The 17,444-nt window shown below is 40.3% G+C and overlaps 1 long non-coding RNA gene across 5 annotated transcripts in view; it reads right to left on the bottom strand.

The window, feature by feature from the left end:
* Nucleotides 1-1,793: 1,793 nt before the first annotated feature.
* The window catches only part of LOC309606411, a 34,718-nt gene continuing 19,067 nt past the window's right edge, over nucleotides 1,794-17,444 (bottom strand). For all 5 annotated transcript variants that reach the window (XR_014231815.1, XR_014231816.1, XR_014231817.1 and 2 more), the window contains one exon: nucleotides 1,794-17,444. This exon is cut by the window's right edge and continues 481 nt beyond it. This is a non-coding gene — a long non-coding RNA (uncharacterized lncRNA).

The following is a 17,444-nucleotide window of genomic DNA, read 5'->3' as shown; positions in this document are numbered from 1 at the left end:
GCCCTCAAGTTATCTACGTCCAATAGAAGGATAGGCAGGTACAAAGGCAACTCCACTATAGGTCAGAGAAACAATCGTTGCCATTTCAAAGGTTGAAATAATGGCAAATAAAGCGAGAAGGGGGTTGGATTCATCATCCCCAAGGAGAATACATGATTGTCCGAGTGTGTGGAAGGGACCTATTCGCTAGGCTGATGTTTACACTCCAGCAACTCACTGAAAACCCTCGAAGATTTCTACATCTACAAAACTCCAAGATTTTTTTCCACAAAGAAAGAGAAGCCTGCAAATGGAATTTTGGTCAGACCAGTCGTATTCTGGGTAACCAAACAGTTGATGAAGAAATGTTTCTTACTATAGAAGTAGTCTAGTTAAAAAATGGTAATGAAATGATAGAATCATCACCATTTTGCAATTCTCATAATGGATTTAATAATTTATTAATTAATTTAATAATTTAATAATGGATTTAAACTATGATAGTCAACAATTGCTAACATCACAAATAGAGAGACACAAAAAAAGAGGTAGACATTATGTGTCTACTGATAGAACACAATTCCATCTATAAAGCAGTCTTGTCAGAAATCTAAATCTGAATTTAATTGAATTTTAGATCTAACAAGTGGCTCATAGGAAATACAGGGGACAGAGGAATATGGTAAATGGTACCACAAGGATGCAATTAGTAATGATGTCCAGTATATGGAAACTCTACAGGACAAATGAATGGGTTTCTATAACAAATAATTTACAAAGGGGAAAAAAAGAACGGGAAGAGGAGCCTATAGATTAAGAGACTTAATCACCAAGCAATACGTGAACCTTCTCTGGATCCTGATTCAAACAAATGAAATGTAATAATAATAATAATAATAATAATAATAATAAACCAAAGGCAGAAAAAATTATAAGTAATCAGAGAAATCTGAACACTGACTTGATAGTTGATGGTGTTAGGGAATTGTTAAATTTTTTTAGGTGTAGTAATAGTATTGTGATTATAGTTTTTAAAAAGTGTCCTTATATTTTATTTTATTTTTTAAAAAATATTTATTTATTTATTTTTGGCTGCGCTGGGTCTTTGCTGCTGCACGCGGGCTTTCTCTAGTTGTGGCGAGCGGGGGCTACTCTTTGTTGCAGTGCGCGGGCTTCTCACTGTGGTAGCTTCTCTTGTTGCGGAGCACGGTCTCTAGGTGCACAGGCTTCAGTAGTTGTAGCACACGAGCTCAGTAGTTGTTGCACACGGGCTTAGTTGCTCCGGGGCATGCGGGATCTTCCCGGACCAGGACTCGAACCCGTGTCCCCTACATTGGCAGGCGGATTCTTAACCACTGTGCCACCAGGGAAGTCCCAGTCCTTGTATTTTAAAGATACATATTTTGCAAAAACTTAGACTGACTAGCCCATGAGTATGATATAGTTAGGAATACTACGGGCTCTGAGCCTTTGGACATGATGCATACCTAAACATCCTACCAGCTCTTGATCATTTGGATTATCTATTACATGGTCATTTAAAATCCCAATAAACCAACCAACCAAACTTTTAACTTGCTTTTCTGCCATACTTTAGATTCTAAAATTTGAGGGAAAGGGAGGGGTTGGGGTGAAGTTTCATCTTTCTTATGATATTTTTTAACAATCATATGCAGCCTTTTAAATTTAATTGCATATGTGTAATTTCCAGTAAGCTAATAAAAGTAAAAATCATTTTCTAAGAAGTGAATAAGACAAAACAGTTACCTGTTATGTGCTTTGGGAAAACTTGCTATTTTGGGGGAAATCATTTAAAATTATTTTTATAGTGAAAAACCCCTTCATAAAGTAGGGAGTTGAGTTTGAGTTTGCCTATAGTTTTGGTGTAGAATCTCCTGTACTGTATTTCCTTCAAGTGGGGCTTCTCAGGGACCAAGTCCATCCACGCCCTTCCCACCTACTATCCCTCACTGGGAGACCAGAGGGTTCTTGATACCACTCTCAATTCTTGCAGATAAATCCCTGGAGTGTTTGAATTGAAAACTTCCCAGTCTCTTCCATTTGCCCAGTGACTCAAATACAGGCCCTGCCAGGTCTGGGTCTTTTAGAGAGGCCCCTTAATTTGGAATGAAACCCTCCCAGCCAACAGCAACTGGTCACAGGACAATAGAATTATAGTACTTCACTGCAATGCACTTTGCATCCTTGAGCACTCAAGGGGGTAACCTTAATGAGCACAAAATATTCATCTCTAATAAGAACATGCTGTCATAATCACCCTCCATGTGATAAATATCCTAGAGGTTTTCTCTTTGTTAGGTTAATGCTTTTCCACAAGATAATTTAACCAGTTCTCTAAAAAATAATCACACGTTATCAGGCCCAATATAGTAATATGGTGTGTTTTTTTTTAATGTTTTGAATCTTGCCTTAAACAAATCCCATCCAAATAAATGCCCCCTTTTTTAGCTGGCACCAAAGCTTGTGTTGTTCATTGTAATCAAGCTCCCAGTCGGCTAACTCCTCATCTAACGGTATGTCTTCTGATTTCATTTGAGCAAAATTTATCATCCACAAGCAAAGACAGAAAATGTGTGAATGTCTAAAGCTTATGTAAATTAAGAGGCCATGCACACTGGTCCTAAAAATAGTAGATAATTACAGGCATTTCTTCCCCATACAATAATTATAGGCCTCCTGTCATCTTTTCTATTCTGTATAAGGTCACAGTAGTATTATATAAAATTTACAGTATATTACAAGTTAAAAACACAATAATTAGCAACTGCGCATCTTCAGCACCGGTGATGAATGTTCACAGTAAAAGTTTAAAAAAAAGAGCATTATTTGTTTTATGTGGACAGTACACACTTAAATTTAATCATCAACTCCTGCTACCCAATAGGCAATATTCTCTCACTATTATAATGCTATTTGCCAAGTTCATAGTACACCCTTGGGCTGAATTCATCCTTAACGAACAGACAGGAAGCCAAATCTCTCACCGTCATCTCAACCAGGTGCACCATATTATTTTAAATTTAATAATTCTGTTGAACATATTGAATGATAATGAGCAAGCTTAGAGAAAGTGCCAAGGATTATTTTGACCATTATGATCAACATCTGATTCAGGGGAAAAAAAATCCTCTCACTAAATAATGTGGATAGTTCAGAGGTTTGCTTATTCAATACACGGTGTGGGATTGTTTTCCGCTTGCTTGTTTATATCATTCATCGGGGAGGAAAAACTATGGATATTATGCTTCGGTGGAAAAAGAGTTTTTAAACAAAAAAGAGGATTTATCCTTAGTTCTTAATTATCCATTCTAATGGGAACAAAGAGGCACAGAAAATAAGATGTGACAGAAAAGAACTATCATTTCTATTTTGCTTAAGGAAAAAGTCAGAGAAGCATACACTCTCACTTCAGCCTTTCCCAATTCTGTTGTGCTGTCAAAAGTGGTTTAGAAGAATGAGGATTTAGCAAGAATGGGGCAAAAGAAGGTTCTAGAGGCCTAGAATCCCCTATCATAATACCCTCATTTTAAAAACCTTCATGTCATTCGGTTTGCTCAGCTGTTTCACGTCTCTGACAATGAATGCTCCTATCCCCACTTGCCATGCTGGGGTCCAAGATGATCACCACAAACTGGAATGCTCACCTCTAGGGCTGTGCCCCCTCAGAAGCAGTTCAGTTCCAAAGACCAGCATACCAGCAGGAATTGAAGGGCAACCATATTGCTTCGTGTAAGAACCCGACTAAGTGACCATCTTAGCCATCCCCCTCCTGTTTCCACAGCTAGAGCAGAATAGTATGTACAGAGATTAAGGGCTCTGGAGCCAGACTTTCTTGGCTACTCTTCATTAGCACTAGGAGCTTCAATGTAACCTTTCTATGCCCCAGTTTTCACCTCTATAAAATGGGAAAGCAATAGGTGTAAGCACTAAAAGAATATATATAATATATAACTACTATGTGATTAAACATCCCCTGCACTGAAAGTTCCTGTGGGAATCAAACAGATTTCAAAAATGATGTAAAATATGCCTTCAGATTAAGGTCACAAGTTTTGGGATCAGGTCAGTCAACAACACACAACAACAGGTCATTCATTCTGTCTTCAGCCAGGACCACCTTTCTGAGCTATAGTCTGGCCCATCCGACTTCCTGACAGACATCTCTGTTTGGATGTCTCTCAGGCTCTGCGACCACACCTGAACTCATCATCTTCCTCCACAAACCTGCCTCTCTTGCTCCCCATCTAAATGAGCAATATGACCATAGTGCATCCTTGACCCTCATTTCCCTAAAACCTGACTTTCAACCCATTAACAGAGAAGACCTTAACTGGCTCCCAGCATATATTCCTCCCTTCTCCCTTCTCCATTTCCACTTGCTGAACCACATGATTTCAGGAAAGCTGACCCCACAGCTCTAGGAGCAGAGCTCATGACTCAGGCTCAGTCAGTCAGAGCCTTCCATCTTCTGAGTGAGTCCCAATAACTGGTTCTGAAATGTACATGAGACTTAAGTTGGTCCAATCAGAGTGAGACGAGGTGTTTGCTGGGAATGCTGGAACAAAAAGATACTCTCTTTTCCAAACAGGATGCAAGAGAAGAAGCATGTAGCCTTGGAACTGCTGGCAGCCACCTCGGGAGCATAAGGGTAGGCCCCTTATGGTAAAGCATATATGGCAGAAGGTAAAGCAGAGAGTCAGAAACCAGTCCCAGGGAGACTTCACTGAGCTTCGCCTGAACCCAGCCCTACCTCCGCATATTACAGTTACAAAAGTCAATAAATTCATTCTATTCTCTAAGTCAGTTTCTATTAGTTGAAATTGCAAGCATCCCAAATGATTCAATCAAAAGGTCTACCTCTTTAAAATTTCTTGAATCCATTCACTACTCTCTGTCTCCACCACCCTAAACTACCATTATTTTCTATCTAGACTATTGCAACAGCCTCCCAATTAGTCTTCCTGATTTTCAGTTGTCCCCCTTCTCATTCCATTCTCCATGAGCAGTCAGTATGCTCTTTTAAAAAACTTCATATGAGATTAAATCACTTCCCAGCTTAAAGTCCTTTAATGACTTCTTACTGAGATTAGGATACAGTCCATACCCCTAACGAAGCCAACCAGGTCCTGTGTGATTTGGTCCCTAACCTTCCTCAACATCTTCATCTTATGTCAGTCTCCCTCGGTCTTTAAAGTCCAAGCACAATTACCTTTTTGCAGTTCCTTGAGGACACATCATTTCTTTTCTGCCTCGGGGCTTTTGTACACGCTGTTCCACCTGCCTAGGACAGTCTGTCCCCCAGCCTAGGACCACGCATCGCCCCAAACACTCTTTTGCCTACATCACCCTTTGAATCTCAAAGGTGTTCCTCACAGAAGCCTACAAATGTAGGTCCCCCTGTCACATGTTCCCTCTCCTCTGTCTCTCCTTCACAGCACCCTCACACTTCTTATTTAACTGTCCATTTTCCCCATATGTTCCTTCAATGGTATATCATTACCACCCACCCCAGGATAGGCCTGGAACATAGCAGGTACTCAATAAATGAATTAATAAAATAATTCTGTCTATATCACTTTTTAGCTTTATAACCCTGAGCAACCTACTTAACCTCCTTGAGCTCCTGTTTCTTCATCTTTAAAAAATGCAAATGATAATACACACCTCACAAGGCTGTTTAAGGATTAAATTAAATCTGGATGCATAGCAAATGGTTAATAGATCTCTGGTAAGTAGGATATCCCAAGTCAAGGATCTCTCTAGATCTCAGGAGGTGAAAAAGAACCCTAGGAATCAGGTGCTTTATAAAAGAATCTACACTTCCAATAAAACTGGAGTGAGAGGGTACGTCTCTACTGTGAGAGGTTTCTTGAAAAGGCCCCCAAGGACAACTATGCCATTCAAAGGAGCTGAAAGAATTTGTAAGCAAAACACCAGGTGAATACTTCAGGAGAAACTAATTGGTAAACTGTCATGCTTATGCTTCCAAATAAATGGCAAGAATGACTAGTTCCTTGTTCTCTATGACATGGCCTTAAAATGTGAAGGCTGAATTTCAGCCCTGGGGAACCCTTACCCAATCTTCAAGTCACCGACAAACACACCACAGACCCTCCCCATGTATTCAATTATATGATTGATCTCCTGCCTCATACTGAGCACAGCATCAAGAAATGTATCTACACTGTCTTGTTTCACTTAATCTTCAAACTCTATATAGTAGGTCTCATTATTTACAACTTATACATGAGAAAACCAAGATTTAGTGCTGAAGTTCTCTCTGACTTCAGCACTAAATCTTTCTCCATAGCATTTCTGATTTGTGATCAGATTTTTTGCTTCCTTATTCATGTATCATCCTCACAAGACTGTAAGTTCCTTGAGGGCAGGTGCCTTGTTTGTTTTGTACACTGTTTTGCAAGAGCCCAGATTAGTGCCTGTTGCATATTTGTCATTTGTTGTTCAATATTTATTTGTTGAATAAACAAGTGAATGGACGCGTAGATTTGATGGAGCAGAGAGGAGAATTTGGCGTTTGAAATATAACAACACGAAGTTAAACATTCAGAAAGACTCAGCTTTCAGTGTAGCCCACTTAGTACTTCAATATCTGGGAACTGATGGGAAATATGCCCGACAGCCCATAAAAGAGTTGGCATTCCGTGTGTAAAGACCTGCTTTCCCTCGAGTCTTGAACGGCTGTTTGGTGTCTATAGAGCACGCTCTGTGGAGCTGCAAGGCCCTCATTTGTATTAGAAGTGAAAGTGAGGTCTAAACTGAACTTGGAGGGACAAATATGTTCTTTTCACTTAATGATATAACATTTTATCAGCCACATAAAAAATGAAATATATGTGCTCATTTGCTATTTGAGGAGCTTTTTCGACATGTATGCAGGAGCTATGTCAGCCGCTAACTGGTGATCCTTTTTTGACACCCTTTCCCAAGAGTATTGCATAGGTAAACATACTCTATTTGAACAAGACCAATGACAGCAAAATTGCTTGCTTGTCTCTAAGAAGACTCTAATAATGCGCACCAAGGGAGCAGCCCGTGGTCTGACCGAATTTTTTTTTCCCCCAGTGTAAACCATAAAATCCATTTCAATAGCCAGAACAGAGCAGTTTAAAGTGCATCCCTAGTTAATTATATCCAAAGAGTAATAATAAAATCAACTATTAAATTTTAGAACTTCCTCTTTAAAGTATTAAATATTTGGCAACTGCAATGCAGTTAAATTTCTCTCACAACAATGCTTTCCCTTCCTTGGCCGGCCTATGAGAAGAATACTTATGTGAACTCTTTCAGCGTGCTAGAAAGAGAATGTATTTTTTCTCCGTGAAGAAATATTTCAGATAAACCCTTTGTTTCTGCCAGATGTGTGTGTCTTGTTAAATAACCAATAGCTCAATAGGAATATTCACTTCGTAATAGGATATAACTGAGTCACAGGTCCTCTATAATAATTGACAGGACATGACAAAAAAATTGTTAAACCCAAACCAAAAGGTCGTTTGAGCCCTAATCTAGTGTTCGGGGCCTTGACTCAGTTGTCTCAGCAGGTTTCAAGATTCAGGCATTTTCTGTCCTTTAAAACTTGGCCCTTGATAATGTCAGTCCACCCCAATGGGGAAGACACTTGCTGCTCACTGAAGCACATGTCTGTACTAGGATGGATGAAAGAACCTGGTTCTGTGACAATCATCCAGGAAGCAGTGGCTTCGGCTCCTAGCACACAGTTTGATTAGGTAGCTAGGATTCTGCTCCCTTCGGTAACTTCACTCTCAGATGTAAGAGGGATTAAGTTGCCCCGTGGAAGAGAATTCAGAACTTGATCTTGCCAGGCTGACGGCAGTGGTTGCTGACATTTGTCTACCCCTGTGCTATTTGTTTTGCTTCAGTGTCCCATTTGAAAAGCTGACTGTCTCTGTGAATAATGTGGAGAATGAGCACGCCTTCCTAAAGAGGCACTAGAATATGTAGGTCACATCAAAGCCAGCCTTCTAGCTTCTTAGGAAACCTAGAGGTGAATGGAAAACTTACTCCTGTCTTTAAGGATAGAGATTCTATTCTGGCGACATCTTGTTGGGCTGCTTTAGAAAATAGTTGTGTCTGTAAACTCTCTGGATGTGGGCCAGATAACAGACTGAACTTACATCACAAGGGAGCCCGCCTGGAAATAATGGAAGCGAACAGCAAACGAAAGCCTCCAAGACAAGGCGAAGCAGAAATGATGTCGTGGGTAGGATTTTCACAGTTACGGCGCATTTTTCTAGTGGGCCTCACTTGCCTGCCCCTCCAAGGCCAGATGCAAATAAATGTCCAAGCACACTCCTGGGAGAAACAAAGGCTGCCTTCTGCCCAACAGCCTTTGCAGGGGGAAGGGTGCAGGTACCTGCTGCACCCTCCCAGGCACTAGACATGTGGCTTGAGGGCATTTCCAGAGGCAGAGAGTGGAAGCGGATGGCCCTTTGGAGGGTTTCGCTCTGGGGCCAGATGTTCAGCTAGACAATCTAAAAAAGACTCATAGTTTTACTTATGCTCTTATTTTACAAAGAAAGTAACTGAGATAATGCTATACCAGGACAATTTTTTGCAAAAAGGGAGAAGAAAAGGAATCTGGCCTTAAGCAGTCTCAGTCTAAATTCTCAATTAAACATTTATTAAGAGCATATTAGATGCCTGGTATGAAGATATAATGACAAGATCTAAGTGGTCATGATGATAAGATATCAATGGTGGAGAGATATTCATGCCCACAAATAAATGCCATTCAGTTGTGACTGGTACAATTACAGAGCTAGATACAGGGAGGGCAATTATAAGAAACTGGTACCTCAGTTTAGGAACTCATGAAAGCTTCATTGAGGAGGGAGTCATTTAAACTGACCTTGACAGGACATGTAGACGTTTACCAGGTGGACACATGATAGGGTAGATAGTGTTCCAGGAAGGAACAACTCAGACAACGTATAGTATAAACATCTCAGGAGAACATGGACCTAGAAGCAGTTCAGTCTGGTTGGATTGAGTCTGGGGGGGGCGGTGTCAATGTGCACCTGCACACGTGGGACTTTCTGTGAGATGCCAGATTGGGTAGGGGAGAGGCTGTAGGAGTTGTATCACAAAAGACCTTGTATTTCAAACTAAGTAGTTTGGACCTGATCCTGTAAGTAACATGGTGCCATGAAAGATTTTAAATAGATCAAACTGGGCTTTAGAAGGATTATTAGGAAAGCAGCATGCTGACAAATGGGCTGCAGGGACCACACCTGAATGAACAGACCAGTTGAGAAGCTATTCACTCATTCATCCATATATTTATTGAGCACCAGCGATGTACCAGGCACCTTGCAGAGAGGCATCTGGAGAGAGTAGTTGTGATTATGCTGGTATTGGGGGTTAAGGTGAGAGAGATTTGGGAGCATGCACAGAACTTCTCGCATGAGCAGTAGGATGTGAAGAGTGTAGTAGGCTTGGGTGATTTCTGTTCTCTATATTCTGTTTACATCCAGAGGCAAGCTCTTCCCTGTCTGTCCTCATCCTCATCATATAACAAAAGTTGTTCTCAGGAAGTCCAGTAAACCCTAAGATGTAGTGGGCTACTCCTCCCAGAAGCACCTGTCTTGAAGCAGTAATCAGAAGCCTTGAGTCACTGGAAGGTAGTCATGATGATAAACTTCCAAGAACTGGGTACGAAGGTGTTTTTTATCAGGATCTCCTCCATGTTAGAGGGCATCTGCTCACCTCTCAGGACCTCCCTGGGTCCCAGGCAAAGCAGTGAATAACTAACTAGTTTGATGCCCCTTACTTTCTGGGCCCTGTCTCCCAGATCCCAGACTTCCTCTCTCTTGCCCAGTGTGCACACACGCACATGAACACATGCACGCACACACACACAGTAGTCATTCAGGGGCCTTATCGTAAGAAAACTTTTTTTCCATCACAAGATTAAATATCTCTGCTGGGAAGGACAATCTGCTTCATGAAGGCAGTTCCAGACATCTTTCAATTGTCTCATCATAGAGGTAGATGCATGTCACTCCCTGAGATGGCAAGCTGCTCTTCCTGGAGTGAAAGTTATCTCAGGATTTGAAGATTCCCTCCTCTCTACCTTAAAAATCTCTGCCTGTCATCTCCCTCTCTTCTCCTTCCCACCAGTCTCTCAGCCCCTCCTGAGTCTAAGCCCTTTCTTCACCTGTGCTCGCCTAGAGATACTGGCATTTATACCTTCAGGAACTGCTTTTAAAATTTTTCTCTCATTTACTTTCTCTTTATTTTTATTCTCTTTTTGTCTTCCCTTTTTAAATTTTCTCTCTTGCTTTGATGTTCCACTTCTCCCTCTCCTTCTATCTGCAAACTCATTTTTGTTACCCTTCCCTTCCTTTCAAACCTGGCATCCCCTCAAGTTCCTATCAAGTCAACAGTGTTCTGTTCCTTACCTCACATATCCTCTATATCATCTCCATGCAATCTTGATCCTACCCAACTACTATCCTCCCTACCCCCAGCTCTCCTGAAACTGCTTCTTTCAAGGCTGCTGCTGATTTTCCTCTTGCCAGATTCAACTACAGTTCCAGTGGTCTCTCAGAATGTGTTTTAAGACATTGGGAATTTGCCATCTTACCAGATGGGTAATATTTGTAAAGTACTTAATGGCTCTGTGCCTGTTTTGTCATCTACAAAATGCGTGTGATAATGGCCCTGAATCTACCTATAACACTAGATTGAGATGAGATGTAAATGGGCTTTGTAAACTATAAACTACGCTTCAACTATCAGTCGTTATTATTGCCATGCTTGCCCTTTCTGGTAACTGGCTCTGCTGACCACTCAGTCCTTCCTGAAGTTCTCCCAGCCTGAGCTTCCACTGCACAAGTCTGGGCTTCCTGACTCTCTGGCGCTCCTTCTCTGACTCCTTTGTCTCTTTCCAAACAGGCTATTAACAGTAGGAATCCCACCAATTTTTGTCCCCAGGTTGTCTTTCTCTGTATTCTCATCCTATCCTATAACTTCAGCTGTCCCTCGCATACAGATCTTCAACTCCAGCCTAACTAACACCTCTCTAGAAGTCTTGACTTGAGCTTTGATCTGTACCAACCCCAAATGACAAAAACTGAACCCATTTTCTTACTTCCTAAGACTGAGACGGCTTCTTTGCTTCTCTATGTCTCTTGAAGGTACCATCATGCTTCTGCGTATATATCTTCCAAGATTGGAGACCAAACATTTTATGTCCGCTGGGTTTCTTCTGAGTAGAGGCAGTGAAATAGCCTACACCCATGTGTCAGTTATCTATTGCTGTGTATTGAATGACTCCAAAACGTAAGGTTTAATTCAGTAACTATTTAGTTCAATTCTGTGTATCGTTCTGCTGGTCTCAACTGGACTCACATGTGTCTGTAATCAGCTGCTGTCAGCTAAGACATGTGACTCCTGGGGTTGGCTGGCTCTTGGCTGGGGAAAGAGAGATACTAGACCACATGTCGGTCACAATCCAGCTGGCTAGCCTGGGCTCATTCACAGGGCTGATCAGGTTTCCAAGAGCCACCAGAGAGCAAGCTCTGGTACCCAAGCATTTTTTAAGTCTGTGTCTGTTACATGTTTGCTACTGTCTCATTGGGCAAAGCATATCACACAGCTAAGCTCAGAATCAACAACCACAATCAGTCCACCTGGGCATCTAATGCATACAAGTTTCAATTTCTTTGGCATGGACTCTGCATGGAAAACCTCCTACATAGAGAATTCACCAGGAAGCTCCATTAAAGGTCTCTAATGAATGCTAATCCAGCCCATGCTCACTCAGCCCTTTCTGAAATGTTTGCTGGAGAAGTAGTATCACTGCTTGCTAGATGTTCTAATTGTCATGAAATACTAAAAGTCACTTCCTGGCATTCCCTCACTGCATGTTATAAAATCCTAATACCCCACAAGCTAGACACAAAACCTGAGGGACTACAGTCAAGCCTCTCATCAAGGTAATCTTTTCTCCAAACAGGAAGGCTCAACACAGGGCTGAACCAAACCCAAAGTGGGCAAAGAGCCCCAGGGTTACTTCAGAAGTCGTGTAGACCTGACTAGCCAAGGCCCAGGCCAAGCCACACCTCACAGATAAGTTACATGTATATTGTTTTGTTCTGTTCCCTGGAGGGTCACACCGTGTGAAGGTTGGGGGAAGAGGATGGCGGGCAAGGTTTGCCTTGCACACAAGGAGAATAGGATACGGTTCCTGACCTAAGACATCTCATCAGTGTGGTGCCATTGAGAGCTGCCGTGGGCCTTCAGACATGAGAATGCTCTTGGTAGGCCAGAGTTGTCAAGGTAGGTCTCAGGGGAAATGCAGGATTTGAAATAAGTCTTGAAAGAAGAGGAGAGAGGTTTTCAGGTAGAGAAAAGAGCATAAAAGGAAAGGTAAGAGTGGTGAAGAACAGTAAGCCCGGCTTGCCTGGAATGAAGGGCATCACTGGCAAGGGAGGGCAGGAGATAGGCTGGATAAATAATATGGACCAGATGTAGATGCTATGACTGCCTGCATGATAGTCTCAATTTAACGAGGAATCTTCTTACGATCTTGACAAGAGAGAAAATGAGGAAAGTGCTCTGTGAGGAAGACTAAGTTGGTGACAGTGAATTACAGGACATTGAATTATAGGAGAAAGAAATGAAAGCAGGGATATTAGGAGACTATTAGAGCAATCTAGGAGTAGACCAGAAACGTGAGGACAGAGACCAGAAAGAAGAAAGGGCATAGCCCAGAGAAATTATAGAAGAAAGATTCAAACACCCACTTCATATTAAGCTACATACATCCCAGAGTCCAATTCAGGGGCAAACTGTCCATTCCTTGTGGACGGTGGAACAACTTGCCAAGAGGGCTAATTACAGCAGTATAAAAAAACCGAGACAGATAAAGAATTTGGAGGATTGTTTCCTAATTTCACTATTTGGGAGAAAGTTCTTCATCTCTCCCTTGCTGCATGTATAAATGTAGCCCAAAGATTATCATGGGGTCAAGATGAAAATGCAACTTTTTTTTTTGGCTGCATCAGGTCTTATTTGCGGCAGGTGGGATCTTCGCTGAGGCATGTGGGATCTTTCGTTGCAGTGTGCAGGTTTCCCTCTGGTTGTGGTGTGTGGGTTTTCTCTTCTCTAGTTGTGGAGTGCCAGCTCCAGGGCGCATGGGCTCTGTAGTTGTGGCGCGCAGGTTCCAGAGCGCGTGGGCTCTGTAGTTTGCGGCACGCAGGCTCTCTAGTTGAGGAGCGTGAGCTCGGTAGTTGTGGTGTGCCGGCTTAGTTGCCCCACGGCATGTGGGATCTTAGTTCCCTGAGCAGGGATTGAACCCACATCCCCTGCATTGGGAGGCAGATTCTTTACCGCTGGACCACCAGGGAAGTCCCAAAAATGTTAACATTTTTGACACTTAATCTTACAGTCAATCAAGATATGGTGCTAGGTTATGTGTTCAATCTCAGCCTAACAGGTATAATTACCAACCTTTACAACATTCATTGTTCATGACAACCCTGTAAAGTTAGTATTATTTCCATTTTACAAAGGAACTCAGGAAAGTTAAGCATCTTCCTAAGATCACTCATTTAGTAAGAGAGCAGAAATTTGAATTCAGGTCTTTCGACTTCAAAGTCCATGCTCTTCCCCCCACATCACTGAATCTTCAGTCCAACACGGCAAAGCAGAGGTTTGTTCTTTTTAAAGAATCAGAATTAAAGGATCAGAATTTTAGGTGTTTGTTCTCTTTAAAGGATCAGGGTTTTAAGATATAGGCTGATGAGTCTTGACGTTTCCTTAATGTAACAATTAAGTCTTTATTTAAGAGGGAACAACTTGCAATTTTCTTCCACTGGTGGGCTAGACAGATAATAAAAATGATAGCAAAGGTTATTAAAATTTATATGGAGACTAACACAGATTGGAATAACTACAAAGTGAATTCTTCAAGCAGCAATAGAAAGGTGGTGAAATAGCACAATATGAAAGAAAACTCTCCTTCAACATCAGATGCCTAAATGTGCCATCAAAAGACTGCTCAATTCTCAAATGCCAGTATTTTCTGATTCCTCTAGAACCTAGTCTTAATGCAAAATATCAAAGTCAGCGGGACAGTAGGTGTCCCAAAATGTCTTAATTCAGAGAATTAGTGTTAACTGAGCCAGATTAGCTCCATTTATCTCTAATTAATTACCTTTATCTAATTAGACACTTTGTTTCTGGTAGACATGGAGTCAAGTAGACTAGATTATTAGTGTCGTCATTGTGCCTTTACAAAATCCTGAAATTAATGAAACGTGCAAAAGAATCTGCAGTTCTAATTGCACAGGTGTTGCCTTATGGCAAAGCTTTATCATCTGATTACACCAAGGGGTTATTAGTGACTTTTTATATAGAGGATGAGCCTATAAAATGTACCTTAGCAACAGCTCATTAGTTTAGGGTTGCTACTGTATTATTTATTACATTCAGCCTTCCCCATTATCTAGATTGATTCATGGACCTATATGTTTTTCCTCTCCTCTGTGCAGAAAAAAAATTAAATAAAATAAACCATCATAATGAAGCCAGATGCGATGTGGAAAAATGCAAAATGTCTTCATCAGCTACAATTTGACTCTTTAAGACAGAAAGCTCTAAAGTTAGGTGAGATCAGAATCAAATTTATGGGGTTTTCTATGGAAAAAGAACCAATTTAAATTACTGAGGATTATGGAATGATTCATATATGTGATCAAAAGAACCATGTGGCTGTCCTAATGTCTTCACATAAGTGAACTGGCATACCAAGGTATTTGAAAGAAAAAAGCAAAATGTTTTTTACACTGAAATATATTTATATTTATTAATTTTCACTTCACATCTTTCCTAAGTGAGTTGAAGAGACATCTCTATATATGTTCACCCACAACATTTATAAAAATCCATTTCTTCTTTTACTTTTTGCTTTTTTTTTCCTTAAGGATAATTTGTTACCATATGGGGAAAACTAACAAATTATACAATCTAGCTTCATTGAAAAAGCAAGATTTCAATGCCTGCTCACAAAAATGAAAAGTGCTTTTTCTTGGCAAGGTTAGGTGTCTGCAAAAGACTAAAACATCTCAACCTTTGTATTTTCTATTTTTTTACTCATAACCATATGAATAAGCACTGTTTTTCACAGTCATAGAATAATTAAACAGCTAGAAGTAAATCCAAACACAATCCTATTCCAATATACAAACATGTTTATTGACAAAGCAGTAATTTCTTTAAATAATTTGTCAACATAAATATGTCAAATGGGTTTTAAAATCATCTCTCTCTGTTCCCCAACAAAAATTACTCTACTGATATGAGCTATATATTGCTGTTCACTTGCTGCTGAACCTAAATTAGTGAGATGATATTGGGTTACTGTTATATAGCACATGACAACTAATTTGAGTGGTAATGAATGTTTAATGATCCTCCTTTCAAGCATGAACATAAAACTTTTCATGTATACCTTACCAAAATCATAACGATTAATCTAAAAATTATAGTTGCAACTGAAATAGCCAGGAATTATAGATTAAAGCCAAGTCAGAATATTGCGTAAATATTCCATATGAACACAAATACAGGGGGCACATAGGAAGCACCAGCTTCCTGTTTTCATTCAATCCAAATCCTTGTTTTGAAATTTATGAAAGTTGTGTGATTAGTAGAGAAGATATTTGAATCCAGATATTAAAAGGCTATTATTTCTATCAATAAATAAGTACAATAGTCAAGGTCATTTTCACTTTTCACTAGCTCACAATTTCTAAACAAAAATAACATGTATATGAAAATGTGTCCCCCACCATGGTAAAGCAATTATACTCCAATAAAGATGTTAAAAAAAAATGTCTCCTATATGGGTAATATTTTTAGAATACTCTATTTAGATCAAGGAAAGAGTGAACATAAAATTTATCAGAATTGCGGAATTTTTATATCTTAAATTTCATTTTTTTATATATAGATAATTTTCCAATTGTGCCCCTCTACCAGACTATAAATGTGACGTTGGGAAAAGAAAGAGATCTGAAAAATGAATAAAGTGTTTTAAAATGGTCTCACTGATGGAAAATATCTTTGGTTAAATTTCCAAGTTATATCATTTCTGGTATTCAATTAAGAACCTCATTTCATATGCCTGCGATGTGGCAGAGAAACACCTCTGCCTCCTTTCCAGTTGGGTTTGCTTTCCGTGTTACAGGGTAGTTGAAAACCAGGGCCACTGCGGTCACAAATATGCAATTTTACATCAAATCCCAGGGCTCTATATTATTTTTTAATTGTTTTAAAAGACACATTGTGCTTATAAAATTCAAGGAGGAAAACCCCCCTAATAACATTAAAAAAGAGTAGCCAGTAAGATCTGCAGTTTTTCCCAGTTATGACCCTATCAGAAATTAATGTCCAGCTGAATGGTGCATAATACCGGCACCAGCTCATCAATATGATTCTGCCTCTTTAAAACTCCAGCTTACAGGCCAAGGTGGCATGTGTTGGGTCACATTCTCCAGCTGTGTACATACTCACTGAACACGTTTCTAACTGAGCAGGCATCCTTGACTAAAGCCAAGGCAAGATCAAATGAGAAAAGGAATTCCAAACGTCCTTTGTAAACTATAAAGTGCTTCAGAAATATAAGATGGCAACATTCTTAGGTAATACTACAGAAGGACACTAAGTCCCTGATGAAGCTTCATTTGTTCACCTCAACAGCCTTGCTGTTGCCCCTACAGAGACATGGCATTTAGTCAATAAAGTCTTCGTCTCTCCTGGGTTCTTTCTGGCCTTCCATTCTAGGTTTCTTCTGATGGAGAAGAATTCCTATTAAAGCATGCACACCAATTAATTATATTTTACCAGGCTTATTTTGTTGTGCACATATACATAGGCACTACATACAGTATGTTACAGAACATGTTAAGAAATATCAGGAGGACATGGGGAGGGGGAAGGATAAGCTGGGACAAAGTGAGAGAGTGGCATGGACATATATACACTACCAAATGTAAAATAGCTAGCTAGTGGGAAGCAACCACATAGCACAGGGAGATCAGCTCGGTGCTTTGCGACCACCTAGAGGGGTGGGATAGGGAGGGTGGGAGGGAGACACAAGAGGGAGGAGATATGGGGATATATGTATATGTATAACTGATTCACTTTATACAGCAGAAACTAACACAACATTGTAATGCAATTATACTCCAATAAAGATGTTAAAAAAAAAAAAAAGAAATATCAGGAAGTTTATGTATCTTTTTCATTTACCCTGTGTTTTATGGCCTTGTTTATCACCTCCTTGTACCAGCTCACCAAACTTCCCTGGAGGAGCAGCAGACCAAATTCCTTAGCACCCAGTGGCTCTGAGCAAATATAGAACATAGTAGCAAGATGCAAAAGTAATGAGACAG

This window comes from Balaenoptera borealis (genome assembly GCF_965194805.1).
Source record: "Balaenoptera borealis genome assembly, chromosome: 1".
Classification (NCBI taxonomy): Eukaryota; Metazoa; Chordata; class Mammalia; order Artiodactyla; family Balaenopteridae; genus Balaenoptera; species Balaenoptera borealis.
This window is presented reverse-complemented; position numbering and strand designations above follow the sequence as displayed.